The sequence below is a fragment of the Eupeodes corollae genome, chromosome 1 (assembly GCF_945859685.1).
Source record: "Eupeodes corollae chromosome 1, idEupCoro1.1, whole genome shotgun sequence".
In the NCBI taxonomy this organism is placed as follows: domain Eukaryota; kingdom Metazoa; phylum Arthropoda; class Insecta; order Diptera; family Syrphidae; genus Eupeodes; species Eupeodes corollae.
The window spans coordinates 209731958-209754215 of record NC_079147.1 but is presented as its reverse complement, the minus strand read 5'-3'; the positions used below and the strand labels follow the sequence as shown (position 1 = coordinate 209754215).

At 34.4% G+C, this 22258-nt stretch overlaps 1 protein-coding gene and 1 long non-coding RNA gene across 2 annotated transcripts in view; one reads left to right on the top strand and one right to left on the bottom strand.

Annotated features, from left to right (window-relative positions):
- Window positions 1–6557: 6557 nt before the first annotated feature.
- LOC129941589 (uncharacterized) lies at window positions 6558–7258 on the bottom strand. The gene is made up of 2 exons (XR_008780889.1): window positions 6783–7258; window positions 6558–6724 (listed from the first exon to the last, which is right to left on the bottom strand). It is a non-coding gene; the product is annotated as an uncharacterized LOC129941589 (long non-coding RNA).
- A 13800-nt stretch (window positions 7259–21058) lies between these two features.
- LOC129943060 (restin homolog) overlaps window positions 21059–22258 on the top strand; it is a 240161-nt gene continuing 238961 nt past the window's right edge. The window contains exon 1 of the mRNA XM_056052273.1: window positions 21059–21535. The gene's annotated coding sequence lies outside the window, so the exon portion shown is untranslated. The remainder of the gene's footprint in view (window positions 21536–22258) is intronic.

The window sequence follows — 22258 nt, the reverse complement described above, 5'->3', positions numbered from 1 at the left end:
CACTAATTCTTTCTTTTTAGTTATATCTTCACTCATGTCCTGTATTTTAGTCTTTGCCGTTCTTTCAACAGATTTTATTTCTTGTTTTAGCTGTTTTTTGACTCGTTTATATTTTTGACGCTGAGTGTTTAGTTTAGTTTTAAGTCTTGAAACTATAGCCTTCATCTTTTTAGTTTCCATATTTCTAGATTTTCTCTGTATTTCACTCCTTATTTTAGCTTCTTTTGCTCTTTGGTCTTCTTGAATACAAGGTCTTATTTCTTATTTGATTTTGGGTTGCATTTCAAGGCCAGTCATTAAGTGTTGCCTTCGCCTGTAGTTTGATGAATAATTTTACCATTTTTTTTCTAGTTATTCGTTGCTCTCGTGGTAAGTAATGAAGTTTTTGTTTTTCCTTGTATTCCACTAATTTAATAGGGTCGCTTTTAATTCTGACGAAGCGAGCTTTTTCGGCTTCTTTCTTTTTTTTTTACGTAATTCTTCCCTAGTCAATTTCTTTTTAGTGTGCCGCATTATGTTTTTAGCTTAAATATGAAATAGAAATTATGATATTCGGTACCAATTAAGATAACAGTGCCATAAAACAAAAAAAACATCAGTACTATGGAAACATGTCAATCCTCTGAAGGAATAAATGACACAGGATTGACGCCATAGGACTGACAAAAAAGACGAAATTTGAGATTATAATCTGGACTAATGTTGTTTTTTGTAATTTCAAATATCAACAAACTACATTTTAACAAATCAAACTCTAATCCAAATAAATAAAAATAAACTTTAGATTAACAAAAAAATAACGACTCACCATAGGACTGGCTTAGCACGTGTGTAGACAACAGACATAACACAAGCTCTTTTACAGATATGATGGCCGTCAAATCGTGCAACCCGCAACTAACTTCATTACCACCATTATATTTTAAAGTGGGTGTTTAACGTGATACTAATAATTCTTAGTTTCTTATTAATTTGAAATTATGGCTAATTTTAAATTTCTTATAATGATTTCCTTTATTTAATTAAAAAATTACAATTGTGGCAAGTTCTGTGTCGAAGAGAAAAAAAAAGATTTAAGATGTTGCAATGCAATTTATAGGTTAGTTAAGTTAAGTTGAGTGAAGTGAAGTTGTATATATTTCATTAAAATATGTTTAGAAAATGTAGTATGCAAAATGTACTAAACATCGTCCCCACCTTGAGGAGATGCGGTTTCCTCAATTTCAATAGGACGTCTTCTTAGTTTCATTAAAGCGCGTTCAATAATGCCAGTTGACGTTTTTACTGTTGCTTTGCGAACGATGTCATCCTTTCCCGGCTGCACCTCTATGATTTTTCCAAGCTTCCATTTGAGCGGTGGTGAGCACTATGAGCACGACATCACCGATTTTAAGATTGTTCTGTGACTGCTTCCACTTTGTTTTCAGTTGCAAGTTTTGGAGGTATTCTGTCGACCAACGTTTCCAAAACATTTGAAAGTGCCATTGAAGGAGCTGATAACGACTCAATGATTTGATGGATTTTACCTCAAGGACGTCTGGTTCTGGCAACCAAGTAAGTGGACAACCTATAATAAAATGACCTGGGGTTATATAGCATATAAATCAGAAGGGTTTTCAGATATTGGAGTTATAGGTCGTGAATTAAGTACGGATTCGATTTGAATTATGATCGTGTTTAATTCTTGAAAGGTGAGAGATGATCCTGTAATATACGCTTCATGTGAAACTTCGCTGACTTAACGGCAGCTTCCCACAATCCTCCGAAATGAGGGGATCTTGGAGGAATTGTTTTCCATGTAATATTGTCCGCAGCACAGGTACGAATAACTTCATTTTGAACGTTCGGGGATAGGAGCATTTTATAAACAGATGAAAGCTCATTACGAGCCGCAATAAAATTAGTGACGTTATCACTATAAATTGTAGAAGGATAACCTCAACGTCCGATAAATCTTTTTAGAGCTGCAAGGAATGCAACAGTTGACAAATCATCAACAACTTCCAGATGAACTGCACGAGTACTGAAGCAGACGAATACAGCAACATATCCCTTAATAGGGGACGTTCCTCGGCGTCAGGAGTGTATTTTAAATGGCCCAAATAAATCAACTCCAACAGTAATGAAAGGACGGCATTGTTGAACTCGGGATCTAGGCAAATCTCCCATAATATGTATTTCTGGCTGGTTGAGCATGAAAACATCTTATCCAACGACGACATACCCTTTTGCAAATTATTTTTCCGTGTATGGGCAAGAATTTTTGGTGAGAATTGTTCTTGTTGAATTGTTCGGAGTATGCACTTCAATTATCAAAATTTCGCACTACAGCGCTAATTGGATCTCAGGCTAGGTTGCCTTAAGATCGCCATTTCTACCTATGCACTTCAATGATGTTTTTAACTCCTTTGGCGTGATTTCCCCATACATTGGCGTAAACAGTTATTTTTATATCTAAATGAATATGCCACAACTCTAAGTGTTTTGAGATAATTGTTGTGAAATTTGATTGTTTCCCAAAATGGTTTGACCTTAGATCCGAAAAGAATAATTTTTTGTGTTTTCCGTTCAAGAATTGAGTCATCAATTGAATGTTGATAATTTTCTGCTAGCACTGGCCATTTATCTGCATCTAGTTTAAGATACTTTGGACCATAGAACCAACGATGTGACTTGAGTAGTTCAAGAGGGTACGCACCTCGGGATATGATGTCTGCATGGTTAATTTTCGATCGTACATGATGCCATTGATCCACCTTTGTCAGATTTTGAATAATTGCTACTCGAACGGCAACAAAAGTTTCGAAATTTGAAGATGCTTCTGAAATCCAACTCAACACAATAGTGGAGTCTGTCCAGTAGAAAACCTTAGAAAACTTGCCTTTAAAGATATTTAAGATTTTTTCTGTTAGATGAACTATCAATACAGCTGCACATAATTCTAAACGAGGTATTGAAACCTTCTTTACTGGAGCAAATCTAGATTTTGAACATAAGAGGTTCACTGAAATTTCTCCGTTTTCCTTACTGGATCGAATATATAAACATGTACCATATGCGTATTCAGAGCTATCAGCGAAGGCATGAAGTTGAATGTTTTCAGCACCATAAAAAGCTCTACGATCAAATTGAAACTTTCCCAGATGTTCTAATTCTTCTCTTAACTTTAACGAACGACTGTGGTATTCCATTGGCAAACTTTCATCCCAATCAAAGCCATCTTGCCAAAGTTGTTGCATAAAAACCTTTGCTAAAACTATAATTGGATTTATTAGTTCCAAGGGATCAAAAAGCTTAGCAATTTCAGATAGCACTATTCTTCTTGTAATGGAGTTATTGTTATGCTTCTCAGGGCAGTCATAAAGCAGCTTATCAGATCTTGGATCCCAATAAGTTCCTAAAGTTTTTATTGCGTGTGAATCAGCAATTCTAAAAAGTGATTCCCTATCAACTTCATCTACAGCTTCCAAAATTCTATTGTCATTAGAACACCACTTTCGCAAAATAAATCCTCCTCTTGCCAACAGTTCTTCAGTATTTCCAAAGATTTAAAACGATTTAAAGCTTGGGAGTAAGATTCACCCAACTTCAAGGAATCTGTTTTAAAAGGCAATCGAACCTGGTATCTTCCATTATAAAATCTACAAACATTAGCCTTAAAGTGCTCCTCACACTCTAACTCCAAATCTTTGAATTTGAACTCTGTATTAATCAGGTCACTCCTCACACTCTAACTCCAAATCTTTGAATTTGAACTCTGTATTAATCAGGTCACTTCCATTTTCAATTTCCCAAAATCTAGGAATGTTATATCTTTTTGATCTGGGGTTGTATTTTTTCCTGATTATGCTGATATTGTCCTGAAACTACCCATTCAAGTACAGTTTTTTGATGACGTGAGAATGTGTTTAGAATCGGCACGGCACCGGAGGAGGAGGGATCAAAAACAGCTGTGTTTGTGTTCAATGGATATGTCGATTCATCGATGATAACTGGATTTGATGACGGAGCACTATCGCAGTGCAATAAAGTGTGATGCAATTGCCCACAAATATGACAAACATTGGCACAACAATGGGATGATGCATGCTGGTCTGTTTTTAGACAATTTTTACACAAGTGTAGTTCTTTAGTTTGCTGATAACGATCAGATATATTTAAGAATTTAAAGCATTTATAAATAAAATAACCAGATTTGTGACAGAATGAACATTTGATTTTCGATTCTGTTGGTTTAATAAAAGATTTTTGTACAGGGCGTTGATTATTTAGATTACCCTTATTGTTAATTGAACTAGTGTTAGATAAGGAATGATTTAAGATGTTACCTTCTATTATTTGGCACCTTATTTTTATAAAAGCATTGAATTCTACTAGAGTTGGAAAGCGGTCCACAGAGGATTCTTCTTTCCAACGGTTGGCAGTAAAGTTGTCCAATTTTGATGTCAATAAGTATACTATTAAGTCATCCCATTGGTCGACGGGACGTTTCAAATTCCTCAAACAAGTCAGATGGTTATTGTTCTTGTCAATTAAACTTCTGAACTCCTCAGCTGATGGTTTCAAAACTCGTGGCAAATTAAAGATGCGGTGGAGATGCTCTTGAGCAATGACGTGCTTGGTTTCATAGCGCTCCTTTAGCCTCTCTAGAGCCTTTTCATAATTTTCTTCCACAATTTTTAGTCCGTCAATTGGAGATCTTGCTGCTTCACCTAACTTGCTGACCAGATGATGAAATTTAGAGAGATTGTTGAGGTGTGTGTTGTTGTGTACAGGAGAGCTAAAGGTCTCAAACCATGACATCCACGTGGTAATGTCGCCTGTAAAAATAGGAAGTTCAATCTTTGGAAGTTTAACTGGATCAAACCTGTTTTGAGTCATATTAAATGATGTTGATGAGTCCAACGATAGACCTTCCAATTTATTTAACATAACCTGAAGTGATGATGATTCCTCATTATCCGATCGAGTTGTAGTTTCAATTTCGATGGGATCTCCTTCTTCAATTTTTAATTGAACCTTCTGAAAGTTCGCAAACGATTCCATGAGTGCCTCGTGTCGAAGTTTGATTTCTGGAACTGAAGTTAAATCGGGTTTTTGCTCAACCTCAACACAAAATCACTGCAGCGTTTTATTTGATCGATGAGAACAGATCGTCGTGTTCGAAGTTGTTCCAATTGCTTCTACTTCTTTTCGTTCACTGAACCTTTCTGCCCATCGTCCCCTTCGTTTTCTTTACCCATGTGTTTGTATTATTTGACGTGTTTCTTGATGAAATCACGTCGGGGGTAACCAATGTTTAAACGTGAAACTAATAATTTTTAGTTTCTTATTAATTTGAAATTATGACTAATTTTAAATTTCTTATAATGATTTCCTTTATTTAATTAAAAAATTATAATTGTGGCAAGTTCTGTGTCCAAGAGCAAAAAAAAAGATTTAAGATGTTGCAATGCAATTTATAGGTTAGTTAAGTTAAGTTGCGTGAAGTGAAGTTGTATATATTTCATTAAAATATGTTTAGAAAAAGTAGTATGCAAAATGTACTAAACAGTGTGATTTGGCAGTGAGTCGGCGATATTTCGCACGAATTTCAAATTTAAATAACACGAAAGGGATTAACGAATGAAACTGAACACCAAATTTCTTATTTTTTTAAAAAAGTAGAGAACACTGCATTATGAAAGTTCTACGTATATATTAAACTATATACATGGCAGATTGTATTAAATTAATAAGTTTTTTTTCAAATCAATGATAATGTTTCATAGACAGTCACTCAATGGTTGGTTTTCAGGGTTGTGACATGTCAGAGGACTGGCATTTTAAAAACTAATTGTGTTTTTTTAATAACTTGTATTTAAAATGAAGAACTAAAATTGGGTGACTAAATAAAGGTCTTTCCATTGTTTTAAAATAAATTGCAATCTCAATAAAATATAATCAGACTTTGTATATATTGGTTAATGACATTGAGTTACCCAACTTTTGTATAATCACCCATATATAAAAAGATATGAGAATATATTCCTTAATAATTTGTGTTTTATTCTAAACTAACATCGGCCTTAAAACTCAACCACCCTATATAAGCTAGCGGTTGAATTTACCTCGACGGTTGGCTGTATTATTTTGACAGTTTCCAATAACAGAAATTCTCAATTAGAGCTATAACCAATCTGTCAAGAGAATTCTAATGATTGGTTTCGATGATGAAAAGTGACACCTAACAATCCCTTTAAATACTAAATTCAATTTTTAATCTCCTAAATGACCAATGAAAAATTAAACGAATTCAAAATACTTGGTAAGCCTGGATTTGTTGTTTATTTATTTATATTGCTCTTCAGCTTGCGATGTTTATTTGTTTATATTAGACATGCTTTCAAAAGTATTATAGAATATGTTTGCATTTCTATAGTTTAAACAAACAGCTGGTGTATCAACCAAGTTCAGGTTTAGACTAATAAAAAGTTATTTTTTTGTGTTTATGAAGTTTTCTCAGAGCAGTTCTAAAATATACATACATACGTTTTTGTATTTAATTAAAATTCGCAAACATCAAATTTCTTTTATTAATAATATTTTATATATTTGCATTTAAAGACATGTCAATATGTCATTTCCTTGGCTCACTCAGTTCTAAAGTTTTGATTTTGTGATCTTACCCGAATCTGCGATCGGGAATCCAAAAAGGAGGTGGATCATGTTTCCCAGCTTCTGTCTAAAAGTTTTTTTATTACATTTTTATTTAAAAAAAAATTAAAGAATTCAAAACTCACCAAATAGAAAAGCATTCCAATAAAGAAAACTGTTAGAAATATTAGTTGATCCATTCTGGAACAGGAAAATATTAGCTTTGTCAGGTGTATTCTACGCTTCCCTGCTTCACAAAAGCTCTTTATTTATCTGCTTCATTAATTTCAGTTACGTGGTCTTATAAATAGTTGCTTATAATTAGTTTTTTTAAAATACTAGGGTTGCCACATGTTCGTATATATTAATGTTTTCTATAGAAAATTAATTCTTTACGTTTTAAACATTGGAAACTTTGCAAAATATAATCAATTATTTTGCTATGATTTTTCTGTGTTTCTTTTTTTAACTTCAGAGTAAAATAAAGTTAATGTACAAAAAAGGTAACAATTGATAATAATTGACATAACTAATGACATTAAATCGCATACATTGATAGTTTAAGAAATTCTGGCCAGCACGTCACGGGCAATGTTGACCGAATTAAGAGTTAATTACTAAATTTTTCGTTCATGAATTGAACAGTTATGATGTACAAGAGCTGGGTTTCAAGAAGACGCTGGCGCCATACAACTCGTTCCAAAATTAATTTAATGAACAAAACATTTGGTCACTGTTTTAAGTTGCGGACCTGTGCATTGGTCCCAAAAATCTTGCGATTTAATGCCACGCTGCTTAACTATTTTCTATAGGGATATGTAAAGTAGCTAGTCTACGTCGAAAAGCCGAAGCGACACCATTTTCTGCGTTAGTTTCAAGTCCTAAAATGTTAGAAAAAGCCATCATCAGATATAATATTTAAATTACAATACCAGAAGATTTCCTTTAAAAAAAGTACATTTTATGCCAGTTTTGTTCCATTTCAAAAAACACACTTAATACAAATTTTAAATTTAATGTTTTTCTCTAGACTTAACTTGGTTTAATGGTAGTAATGATAGTTAAATTCAAAAATAAGATTTTCTTCAAAATTGAAATATTTGTATTTATTTCAGATCTTCAGACCTCCCTTGAAATTTAAAGACCTCCCTTGAAATCTCTAGACCTCCCTTGATATTTTCAGAATTTTGATTTTTCTAGACCTTCCATGATATTTCCAGACCTCCCTCGATATTTCCAGACCAACCTTGAAATCTGCAGAGCTCCCTTGAAATCTCCAGACTTCCCTTTATTTTGCTAGACCTCCCTTGAAATCTCCAGACTTCCCTTGATTTTTCCGGACCCTCTTGAAATCTTCAGACCTCCCTTGAAATCATTAGACCTCCCTTGATACTTCCAGACCCCCCTTGATGTTTCCAGGCCTCCTTTGATTTTTCTAGACTTACCTTAGTATTTCCAGACCTTCCTTGAAATCTCCAGACCTCCCTTGATTTTGCTAGACCTCAATTGAAATCTCCAGATCTTCTTGATTTTTCTAGACCTACCTTAATATTTCCAGACCTCCCTTGATTTTGCTAGCCCCCCTTGAAATCTCCAAACCTCCCTTGATATTTCCAGACCTCCCATGATATTTCCAGACCTCCCTTTATTTTTCTAGAGCTCCCTTGATATTGCCAGACCTCTCTAGATATTTCCAAACCTCCCTTGAAATCTCCAGACCTCCCTTGACATTTCCAGACCTCCCTTAATTTTTCTAGACCTCCCTTGAAACCTCCAGACCTCCCTTAAAATCTCCAGACCTCCCTTAAAATCTCCAGACCTCCCTTAAAATCTACAGACCTCCCTTGATATTGCCAGATCTCCCTTCATTTTTCTAGATCTCCCCTCATTTTTCTAGACCTCCCTTAAAATCTCCAGACCTTCCATGATACAGAACACCCTTAAAATCTCCAGACTTCCCTTAATTTTTCTAGACCTCCCTTGAAATCTCCAAACCTCTCTATAGTATTGAGTACTATTTTTTGTAGACTTTAATTTTTTATAAGAAAACTGACTTTTAGATTTTTATAAAAATTACCTGATTGTTGAAAACAATATTTTCTGTGAGATAAAATTAGTTTGAAGTAAATGTTTTTAATTTTTGAAAAGATATTTGAGTTGAAAGTAAATTTTTAGTATTGTTTTTGTATTTTTTGTACAAAGCTGTCAATTCGATTTTTCTCATAATTTTACCAGATGTCAAAATATTTGTTTTCGTTGCATACAATTATATTCTAGGGGACAAATATTTTGTTTCAGTTTTTTTTTTTTAATTTATAAAAAAGGTTGTTTTTCCCAAAAAAATACTAATTTGATATCACGCTACAATATATTATATAAAATTTAACTAATGGTTATGGTAAAAAAATTAACCACTTGATTTGTTTGAGAGTCCTTTCTGCATGATTCTGCATTATTATCTGTGTAACAAAATTAATTTGAAGTCAATATCTCCATTGGTTCTTCAGCTATGGACGACGAAAAAATGTCCCAGAACTTACGGACGAACGTATACACACACGCACAAACATATCTCTAAAAATCTTTTATTTAGACTTTAGGGACCTTGAAACGTCGAGAAATGTCAAAATTTTCAATTTGACAAATCGGACCCATTACAATAACTTCCTATTTTATTTTTAATGTAACCTTGCTTAAGTTATTCTTTTTATACTATTTATCCCTAAAAGGAAACTAAACAACAAATGTAAGCACTGGTTTAAAAATATTTGTGTCATTTGAAAATGATTCGAAAAATGTAGATAAAACCTTAATTTTTCTTATTGACAACCACAAAAAGTTTATATTACAATTCTTTTTTTTTTGTCTTGTTGTACTATAAACAAGCTGCCAACAAACTCCATTGTTTGTTTTTAATGATGAAAACTAATTATAGCTATAACTGGCCCCTTACTTACATTTTTGCCGTTAGAAATCTGACAGCAGAATTTATATGATTCTATGAAAAAAAAATTTAAAAGCTAATTTGATTGCCCTGTCAATGCGCCTGAGGAAATTCACAGAAATCTCAGAAATATAAACAGACCAATTAAGATCAACACCAACACACCTATCATTTTCATTCGTTGCATTGTTTTACATTTCAACAGACCCAACGCCTGTTAATCTCAGTCTCAGTACATTTTGGTTAAATTTTGATTTGGAGTGCGCGTTCGGTCAGTGATCGAATATTAATTGTTTTAGTGTACATTTGTTTGGTTTTATATTAATTATTATTTGTAAAGTGGACTAAAATATTATGAATACAATATGTGTTTCAAAATTTGTGTTCGGATTGTTAAAATCGGGGGAAAGTTAATTTTTAATTCGAGTTTGTTTGATTTTGTTAAACGAATGCATGCAGCCATGTCAGTTGCCATTAGCGGTTTGTTGTTTGCCAATTCGCAGTCGCACCACCCGCGCCGGCCGTGGTTGTTTCAATATGAAAAAGTCAGTTGAATTCAAACGGTACGCTTTTCTAAAAATATTTACCTACTTTTTTATTAAAATATGTTAAATAAAATAGTGTTGTTAAGAATAAAAATGATTTGGTGTCAAGATTTCTAGTTTTCTTTTTTACAATTTCGCTTACGTTTTGAAAATAAAATCAAATAGATACGGTAATTGAAACTATGGTAAAGATACAACGAATGAAGACCTTTTAGACTAATATTATACGTAATTGGTAAGTGAAGTATTGTGTTTTGGATTTAATTATCCCTTGTGCATGCAATATTAAAAAATTAAAGTTTTGTGACATAGAATAAATTCCACCATTAAAATCTAAGCTTTTTATAACTCAATACTAGGTTACTATTAAAATGAAGCGTTATAGAAGATTAAAACAATTTAATTATGTAGAATTACACATCTCATACTTTAACTTCGTTAAACTATTAGTGTTTCAAACTATAAGCATGTTTGTTTCATTTAACATCATCGGTATAATCAAATGGTTTATTCTTGTAGTACTGTAAGACCTTTTTAAGAGCCATTGGGATAAGTACCTTACCCGCAGAAACCTTTCATTGTGGTTTTCAATCTGGCAATATTTTTTTCGGAGTTGGTCTTTTTGACAGCTGTCATTTGTTTATACAGATTTTGTTTTTCCATTTCATAATAAAAAAAAAGGCTTGGCTGCGACCCACACTGATAACTTATCATCTTGACTGTTGATCTGTGTTGCCTTAACAATTGTAGGGTTTTGAGGTTTTGTTAAAAGGTGTCAGTTGAATTATTAAAAAACAAATTTAAATTACCAACAATATTTAGCATACTATGAAATAGTTTGATTTCAAAATCTATTTTAGTTAACGAGATTTTAAGTCGAAAACCAATTTTTGCCAATTATAGTATGCTATTTCTTCAAAGTGTTTGTTTTTTATAAAAACAAATAAAAATTGGATGAACGAAATGAATTTGAAGTCAAAACCTTCTATTGTTCACGAGATATCGAGAACCGAACATCAATATTTACCAAATCTGCGTACTATTTTTTGTTGTACTAAGTAATTTAATTAAAATATTTTTTTTTTGTAATTTTCAATTTTCTCATGAACAAGAAGACATAAAATCGACTAGTTTTCAGTTTTTGATCAAAAACAGAGCAATCAAATCTAAAAAAGTAGTAGATAATCTTCAAGTTTTGAAAAATTACACTTTGAACCTTTTTTTAACTTTTTTTGTACAAATTTTGAGTTTAAACCAATTTTTTTCAAAAACTATGCATAGTTTTGACTTGAATTAAAAACAACCTAATAAACAAAAGTTTTGGCTTTAAAAAAATGTATAAAACTTAGTTGTAAGCACTACCGATATTTTTTAATTATTGTTTTCCATTTAAAGTACATATTTTTTTGAAGTGCCCTTACCGCCTAAACGGGGGGATATAGATCCCCCCTCCCATAGTGAAAAATGCTTGTTTTTAACTGTTCTATACAAATCCGTCATTAAACTTTGTCGCCTAAGTTATCGTACTCTCCCCAATTTTTGTTAAGTTTTTTTTTTTTGTAAAAAAATAATTGTCAATTCGATTTTTCTCAAAATTTCACCAGATTTAAAAAGGTTGTTCTTGCACACAATGTTTTTGGAGAAAAAATTTAGGGTTACCCAAAATGTTCACCTATTTTCTAGATTGCTATGGTAAAAAAACCACCTACTCAATTTTTTGAGAGTCCTTCCTGCATCTTTCTGCATTATTATCTTACTTACTTTAGGTGGCGCTACCTCCTCTACAGTCCGGGAGGACTTAGGCCTCAACCAACATGCGTCTCCAGCCAGCTTCGCTTCTCGAGGGACGGCGGCGCAGCCCTCGGGATTGGATTTGAAAACTTTCCGGGCTGGAGCGTTGATGTCCATTCGATCTACATGACCTAGCCATCTAAGCCGTTGGACTTTAATTCTGTTAACAAGGTCAGTTTCGCTGTACATCCCGTACAGTTCGTCGTTATATCTTCTCCTCCATTCTCCATCTATGCGTACGGTACCAAAAATCACTCAAAGAATTTTTCTCTCGAAGCATCCTAAGACGTTCTCATCTTCTTTGACAGGGTCCAGGCCTCAGCGCCATAAATGAGAACCAGGATGATAAGTGTTTTATAGATGGTGATTTTAGAAGCTCGAGAAAGGACTTTACTTTTCAATTGCCTTCCAAGTCCAAAGAAGCAGCGATTTGCAAGAGTTATTCTCCGTTTGATTTCAGCGCTGGTGTCGTTGTCTGAGTTTATAGCGGTGCCTAGGTAGACAAAGTCCTTAACTACCTCAAGTCATAGCTGTCCATGGTGACGTTTTGTCCAAAACGTCGTCGTTCAGTGTCCTCTTTTGATGACAGCATATACTTGGTCTTGCCCTCATTGACCACTAAACCCATCTTCTTCGCTTCCGTCGCAATGCTCAAAACCGCTCCACTGACATCACGCTTTGATCTTTCAATTATGTCAATATCATCTGCGTATCAGAGTAGTTGGATGGACCTTTTGGATGATTGTGCCTTTAGTGTTGACGGTTGAGTTTTGCACATTTGTTTCCAGAACGATATTAAAGAAGTCGCATGACAGGGCATTGCCTTATCTAAAACCTTTTTTGACATCAAATGCATCGGTGAGATCTTTTCCGACCTTGATAGAGCAGCGTGCATTCGCCATCGTCATTCTGCACAAACGGATTTGACAGGGATGCCAAAACTATACATTGCTCGGTAGAGCTCTTCCCTATAGATGCTATCATACGCGGCTTTAAAATCGATGAAGAGATGGTGGGTATCGATTTGAAGCTCCTGGGTTTTTTCCAAGATCTGCCGTAGTGTGAATATTTGGTCGATAGTGGACTTTCCTGGTCTTAAGCCACACTGATAAGAACCAATCAGGTTGTTGACGAATGGCTTCAGACGTTCACATAATACGGCAGAGAGGATCTTATACGCAATGTTAAGGGGACTGATGCCTCTGTAGTTGGCACAGTTTAGAGGGTCTCCATTCTTTTGTATCGGGCACACTATGCTGAGATTCCACTCATCGGGCATGCTTTCTTCCGACCATATTTTGCAGATGAGTTGGTGCATGCTCCCTACCAAGTCATCGTCTGCTGCTTTGAATAGTTCGGCGGTGATGCCGTCAGCTCCAGCAGCTTTGTTTGACTTAAGTTTAGATATAGCTATCTTCACTTCGTCAAGGTCGGGTAGGCGGAATTGTTGATCTGCGTCGCCCAGGTTGAGTGGTTCTATCTCCCTTACAGCGGAATTCGGTTCGTCATCGCCATTATATAATTTGGAGAAGTGATCTTTTCATATTCTCAGCATCGACTGCGGTTCTACTACGATGTTCCCCTGATCGTCTTTACAGGCTTTGGTTCGTGACTGGTACCCTTGGAAGGTTTCTTTTACGTTTTGGTAAAATTTACGAACCTCATTCCTGTTGTGACATCCCTCTATCTCCTCGATCGTGCGCTTCCCATGGTCTCTTTTTTTCCATCTAAGAAGCCGGTGTTCTTCTCTCCTCTTCTGCTCGTGGAGCTCGCGAGCAGTGGCCGTGTGAAACCTAGCACTTCCTTGTTTTGGCTTGGATCGGGATATCCGTAGCCGTACCTTGGCTACAACGAGGTAGTGGTCCGAGTCAATGTTGGCCTCTCGGAATGATCGGATATCCTGGATACTGGAGAAGTGTCGTGCGTCGATCGCAATGTGGTCAATCTGGTTGACGGTCGATTGAACAGGAGATTTCCATGTCCCCTTATGGATATTAAGATGCGTGAACTGCGTACTAGCTACCAGAACGTCTCGCCCCGCAGCGAAATCGACCAGCCTGAATCCGTTGTCGGAGGTAGTGTTGTGCAGGCTGTATCTCCCGATTATGCTACCAAAGATGTCTTCTCTTCCTAGCTTGGCATTTAAATCTCCTAAGACAATTTTAATGTCATAGCCAGGGCACTGCTCATATGTCTTGTCCAAGATCTCGAAGAATGTGTCTTTGGTGTCTTCATCTTTCTCCTCTGTTGGGGCATGCGCGCATATTAGGCTTATGTTGGCAAATTTAGCCTTGATGTGGATTGTCGTGATGCGCTCGCTTACACTGTTGAAACTCAAGACTATTTGCCTTAGTCTAGTTCCAACAACAAATCCAAACCCAAATAGACGATGTCTTTGTTCTCGGTAGCAGTCGCCGTAGTAGATATCTTTTAGTTTGCGTTTGCCCGGTCCATCCCATCGAACTTCCTGGATGGCTGTAATATCTGCCTTGCAGCAGTTTAGGGCTTCCGCTAATTGTTCGGCTGCACGTGGTCTGTTAAGGGACCTAACATTCCACGTACGTATCCGAAGTTCGTTGTCCTTAAAAACTAAAGGTATTTTTTACGTGGTCAGGAAGTCACCCCGACGGCACAACCCCCAACCTGGAGGGCCAGATCCTTAGTATAACTATAAGGAAGGGGAGCCGGATAAACCGCTTCTTACAGGCCTGGGCTCCGAGTATGTCGAAGAAGCCCTATAAGGTGTTCACTAAGTAGTTCAACCTTACTGGAACTGTAGATGCCACCGTTGATTCCATCTCGAGAATTCATCCGCTGCCGCCTGGATAAGGAGAGGTGCCTTAGTGGAAACACCTCTCCCCCCCTCTCTCGTTTGCTGCCCCCAACAACTTTCCACTGGGGTTGGAACCCAATCTCCAGTTGAGGTACTAGGCACCCGATGTTCACCGTGGGGAGGTGAGAGTAGGAGTTGATAGACAGAGGTGGGTTTTGAGAAAAACCTGTGAACGCTTGTGTCCTCTTGAATGCACATTTGAACATCACATGAAGCATTAAGTTTTATAATAATAGATCATGGATGTCAGCCCAGGAATTTCTTGATATATATAGGTACGTCTTTTTATGTCATGATTTTAAAATCTAAACCAAACAATTAGGAATAACTTTTTAGCTTCGAATTGGCACAAATCATAAATTTGTTATGAACTATTGATTTGTCGTTTACTTTTCAATTTTACGCTAGTAAAACTAATCACATTTTGATAAAAAAAAATTAAACCTATTTAAATTCTGTACAAATTTGATTGATTCACAATACATTTTTAATTTTCAATAAAATAATAATGACATCTTACGAAGAACGTTTGCAAATGATTGATAGCATTTTTACTCAAGACCAAATAGACCCGATTCATCTTAGAAACTTTTTAGAAATGATTTTAAATCAAACTGTCCCAAAGGAAAGTTCAGAAAATTTAAACGCACCACCATCATTACCACCAGCAGCAGATGAAATAGAAGAAAAAGAAGTGGACAAATTAACTGACCTCATAGCGAAATGTGAAACACGTCTTGAGAAATTAATTGAAACCCCTAAGACAAAAGTTGTGATTCGCAACGAAGGCCAGAAACTTGAGTCCATAATGGAAGCAATCAATAATTTGAAAAACACCAATCTTGATCTCATGGCACAAGTTGCTGACAACGCAAAAGCCTTGGCTGAGATTAAGAAGCTTGATTATGCAAAAACTTCAACCTTCCAAGATGTTATTAATCGTTTCCAAAAAGATTCCATATATGCGGAAGTATGTGATATCAAGAAAAAATTGTACGAAGTTGAGAACAATCTTCAGGAACTTGTTATTATTTCGAATTCTTTAAAGGAAGAAGTCGGAGTTATGCACCAAGAAATGATAGATCCAAATAAAATCAAAGAGATTGACGAGAGAGTACAAACACTTCTTAATTGGCGAGTTTTGCTGCGAGAAGACTTGGCAGCCGTGACCGAAAGGTATGAACACATGAAAACAATTAAAGTTTCAAAATGTCAAATGGATGGTCTATTGGAATGTAAAGTTAACTACAATCATCTTTCCCGATATGTTTCACAAAGAAATTTCAATTTGGCTAAAGAAGATTTCATTAAAGAATTTCAAGAATTAAGGGAATTGTGTTGCCAACTTCAAATTATATTTACTTCAAAATTAGTAGATTTACATAGAGATGTGCAGAAGTTGTTCTCAGCATTAGCTTCAAAACGTCGCCTTGAAAAGAGATCACTGGTATAGAATGTGTCATTCTTTTGAAATAAATTTCAAGTATTGTTTTTATTCTGTATGTTTTGAATGTGGTCTTATGTACCATTTTTATGATTAAGTATTCATATTTGCAAGCAAGTAATTTGTGAAAAAGGTTCATTTCAGATCATCATCGTTTGTTAATTCGCCATTAATAAGCTGTTATAAATAAAGTGATGTCTTTTCATGTTTTACGTTTTTCATCGGGTGAAGCCAGATGAAGCATAGAATGCAAAATTAAATTTGTTACAGTCCTTTTATAAATTGTATTGTCGAGCCTTGTCAAATCGCTGATCTTGGAGGTCAATCCACTAGTCCGTAACGTATGAAACTATTTGATTGCCAAACGGAAACAGTATACTTAACATCGCTTACAAATTTTGTATCTGCCGTAATATGCGAACTTCTAAAGCCCATTGTCAGAAACTTAATAAAACCTTATGAATGCAGTTTTAGGCGAGGAAAGTTCATAGTCGATCATATTTTCACGTTACGGCAGATGCTGAAAAAACCTACGAACATCAAATCGACACCCACCATCTTTTCATCAATTTCAAGGCTGCATATGACAGCATCTACAGGGACTAGCTGTATAGAGCCATGTCTAGTTTTGACATCCCTGCCAAACTCGTCCGTTTGTGCAGGATGACCATGGAGAATTCACGCTGCTCCATAAAGGTTGGAAACAACTTTACAGAATCTTGTTATGTAGAAAAAGGCTTTAGACAAGGCGATGCGCTGTCATGCGATTTCTTTAACATCGTTCTTGAAAGAATAGTGCAGAGTTCCCACGTCAATACTAAAAGCACTATCTTTCAAAAGTCTGTCCAATAACTAGTAGATTCTGATGACTTTGACATCATCGGAAGAATTTAGCGTGATGTCAATGGAACTTTTGCGAGTATTGAGGCAGAACCATCAAAAATGGGTTTAATGGGGGCAAAATAAAGTACATGCTGTCATCAAGAAAGGACCTACAATACCGAAGTCTCGGTCAAAACGTCACCATCAACAGATGTAACTTTGAGGTAGCTAAGGACTTTGTCTACCTAAGCTCTGCAATGAACACAAAAAGCAACACCAGCGCTAAGATCATACGAAGAATTATTCTTGCTTACTCTTGTTTCTTTGGACTTAGAAAGCAATTGAGTAGTAAAGCACTCTTTCCAGCAACTAAAGTGACGCTATATAGCACCCTTACCATTCCCGTCCTGCTATACGATGCAGAAGCATGGACTATGACAAAAGCGGATTAAAGCACCTTGGGTCTTGTAGATAGAAAAGTATGCGGGCTGTACAGCGACTTAGACTTAGTCAAAAAGTCCAACAACTAAGATGGCTGGGTCACCTAGAGCGCATGGAAAGCAATGCTCCGCCCCGGAAAATCCTCGAATACACGCCCACAGGACAGCTTAGTGCTTAGTAACGGAAGACCGCGGCTCAGGTGAACCACACAAATGGAAATTGAGCTCACCCGACTTGAAGTGCGCATCTGGAGACATTGAGCTATAGGAACCGAGCTAAATGGAGAAGTTTGTTTTGATAAAGCCCTAGTTCAGGACATTAGCAACATCTTAAGTAAGTACATATAAAGTGCTATAATTTTCAAAATAAATTTTGCACATTTTGTAAGTGTTCATATCGATTTCGCGAAACAAGCAATTGATTTCGAAGATTTCCGTGTTTTCAGAAATATAATCAATATTTTTCTTATATGTACAAATTTGTTACTTTTGCTGTCACAAATCTCAGAACAGAATTATTTTGATATGATTTCTCAAGAATTTTCAATAGACTGATTTTGAAAATAATGAAAATAAATTCAAAGCTAATTTGATTGCTAAGTGAGAATAAAATAGTGAATTGTGTATGTTTATATACCACTGGCGATACATTTGAGACATTGACATACTATACATGGACCGCTAGTGGTGTGAATTTTCCATACAAAATTTGAATAAAAATAGTTCCACTTCAAAGTAGCTACACTAGCCCGCACAGTGGCAAAAAAAGTTATGAAATATTTAGCGACATCTGTTTGTATTTCCTTGAGATAAGCTTTTTCTGACATATAAAGTATTGACATCTAGTATAATTTGTTGAAGAGCCATGTTTTTTTTGCTGTGAGCGGTGCTGTCGTTTTAAAAACTTCAAGAGCAGTATTTTTCTATCATTTTGGGGAGTATTTCCTTAAATTGAGGAGTCAAACAAAAAAACAACAAACACATGCTTGGCCCATGAACAAAATTAAAAACTGAAAATAATAATATCCAAATTAGAAGTTGATTGGCCTATTGCGAAGGTTAATGTTCCGAAAACAGATAAATAGACGGATGTAATTTCGTACCAAATTTTTGCTTTCACTGCTCAAAGGCCAATATTTTAAAATAATATAATTGAAATAAATTTAAATTCATCACTTTTTGTTTATTAAATAAGAAATTGACAATTGAAATTATATTTTACATCAACATACATGTTTGAATATTCTTGAATAAATTAAATTCATTATTGTAAATTCGATGTTTCATATTTTCAGTTACAAACATTAATTATAGCTACCATTGAAATCGATCCAGAAAAAAATGTTTTCCTTTGATTAGAAATGAAAATTATATAATCATCCATTGCAAATCACACAAAGAATTGTTTTTTGAGAAAAAAAGTGTTATTGCCCATTTCTTTTTATTTTTAAAGGACGGATATTCATTTTCCTAACAGCTGATACTTTATGTTCAAAAGTAAAACGAATCGTTCCACTGATTTATGTGCCAATTTCATACAATTCCAATGATAGATTTCTGTCAGTAAAATGTTATCGGTGGATTTAAATCGGGAATTTTTTTCAATGACTGAAATGTTTAAGGATAGCTATAAACGACCTGTCAAAAAAATTCCAATGTTTGTTTTCAATTATGAAAACCAATGATAGCTATAACTGGCGCCTTATACAATGTTTTGTTATTCTCGATTAAAGTTTTCGATGGCTCCCATTTTTCGGTAAAATTGTTTTTAAGAAGTTCCTTAGCAGTTAGTAGGGCATTCACCGTTTCTACCTTGAGTGAATTTCTTTTTTATCTTTTATAATTCTTACATCTGAAAATTTTCTTTCTAATGTTGCACTATTATTGGGGCATTATATTTTAAATTTTGGTTTCCGTTTCCGTTGACTCTGAAAATAGTAAAATACTACTATAGTAGCAAGAACGACAGCAGTGGCTGTGAGTATTAAATGTAAATGTTACACAACTTTTCCGCATAGCCCTCTTTGGGCTAGTGTTTTGTCCGATGAAAGTGGAGCCATCGTGAAGTTGGCTACTGGCAGTCCATGTATAGTATGTCAATAATCTGAGATAATTCTCAGGAATTTAAACTGGTCAAATAAATCACTTGTCAACTGACAAAATGGCCGCCAGTTAAAAAAGTATTGCCAACTAAGAGTTTTATATCTCTAAAATCACACCCTCAAAAATACTATTTGTTTTTATGCATTTTTATGTTTTAAAATTCTATATTACTTGTAACATAGTCGATAAAATATGGAAACAAATTAATTAAGGAAATCTGTTCATATCGTTTTGATTACTCGACCATCATTACTTTCGGTGTATATCTCTGTTTGTGTAAATTCTGAATATTGGTACACTATTTATGTATGCAGCCCATAGGTTTCTTTAAAATTGATAAATTTCAACAACAACTGTTTATTAGAGATTTCGTAAAATTATTTCAAAATTTACGCTCATGAAAGAAAAAAAAACAAATAATCCACACAAAAAACATAGAATTTGTGTTTTGAATTTATCATTAAAAATGTTTTCATATTATGTTGTGTGGTAGAATTGTTTGAATTCCCGCAGCTATTTAGCTATCAAGTATGTTAAGCTATATACACAAAAAACTCTTAAGCAATTCCCTTGCCAATTTGTCATCACCGAAACATGACGACGAACTTTGCACAACACACCTACTCTGATGTGATGGCGCATGCATTTCTATGTTTTTGATCTTCCGAAAATACTTATGAGTGCGTCTAGAAAAAACTAGTGTTAACATCTGTTAACACACATTTAAACTTCCGCCTGATACGACTGTCGACCAATTATCAATTTTCAGTCAGATATACGTTAATGAGCCTAATTTTGTATGCAAAAACATAGAATTCTCAGTTCAAACCAAAGACAATTCTTAAAAAACTAATAAATTGTGTTTGTTTTTTAGTTGAAAAATCACAACATAAACATGCGTCAGGAGGTGATGCATATGCCTCTGCCAAACAAACATAGCCGGCAGACTAACCTCAAGCCTCAGCATATTTCTATCTGGGGCGATACCGTCTCGTTGGCCATTAGGCCATTAGCACCTTGGAGATCCCCAAAACAACACCATCGGTCGCATAGAAAATTATGTATATATGCGTTCTGATGCGTGATATTTTCTTCATGTTTTGAAATTATAATTAGATTCTGTTTTTTTAAGTTTTGGTTCCAAAAACAAATTTTCTATTGCAATGAGAGAATCTTTTATTTTTCTATGGTTAGCTGCATCAGTATCAGTATTATAGAGAAACATAGAGGCCGATCCTATTTTTAGGACCCGCACCATCAAGACGTCCGAGATCCGACCCTTTTTGTCAATTTTATAATGTTCAGCATCATAGACACTAGAATTCGGGTAGTACATTAAATTTTGTTCTCTTCTATGCCGATGGCTAATATTGTCAACGATAAGAATTTAGTAGCTCGGTACAACTTCGACAATGAAGAGTAAATAAAATATATTTAAATATATAAAATATTTTGAATTGAATTTAAAAGGAATTTCTTGCAAGTTGTTTTATTTTATTTTTATTTTTGAGTGTAAGAAATTTTCTATTTTATTTCTAATTCCATTTTCGCGGAGTGCAAAAAACCCAAATACAAATTATTTTTTCGAAGTAAATCGCTTTTTGGTATTATTTAAATTAGTAACGATAAAACCAACGAAGAGATCGGATTTTATTTAAACGCATTCAAAAATATAATTAAGTACCTAATTACAAAATAATATGTAAAAAAAAACAAAATTTAAAATTAAGAAATAACGAATAACAGTGAAAAATCGATGTTTTTTTTTGTTCTGAACAATTTAATAAAATTGCTATTTTTAAAGTGAGAGTGAAATGTATGTAGTTGAAAAAAAAAAAGCTAAGTGATTTTGAAATACGAAAAAAGTGCATTTAAGGAGAATAAAGAATTTGTGAAAATAAGTGAAAAATATAGAATTAAGTGCAAATAAAAAGGCAATTCGTGTTTATGTAAAACAAAGTAAAATTTAAGGAAACGGTGAGTAAATTTCATTTTAAGATATTATTTTTGTTAATTTATTAAACATAGAAAAAACATAGAAAACTATAGAAACCATTAGCCAGAAATGCTTTAAATCAATACAGATACAAGAAAACTAAAATATAATATACAGAAAAGTAGTCATATTCTTAAGGACAGTTTAAGTTTTTCAGTACCATCAAATTTTTATAAAAGCTATTTGTTTAAATATGTTTAAAGAATATGATAAGTTTTTTTTTATCGATTTGAATACTTAATAATTCTGACGAAAATAAACAAATTTTTCGTTTGGAATTTGATGTAGGTACTCTGGTCACATTAATAGAGACACTAAATTTAACGTTCGTTCAAACAAATAAACCGTTATCCTACCTCCGGTTGAAGATCGTGTTTAATAAATTGGTATTTATTGTGAAACAAAAATTAAACATTATTAAAATTTTTCAAAATGGGTAGAGGAAAAAAAAAATTGCACTGAAGAATTAAGTGAAGTAATAATTAATTTGAGAAAAGAGCAAAAATCTTTGAGAGAAATAGCTAAAATTATGCATTGCTCCAAAACAATGAGAGAGAGTAGAGAATACACTCAAAGCAAATATTTGGTCCCAAAAAAAACAAGCACCAAACCAACAGTCTGTTCATCTTTCCAAAAAAGAAACTTTCAAGTCATCTCGAGACATTAAAAATGAAATTGATGCAGATTTTTCAGCACGTACCGTT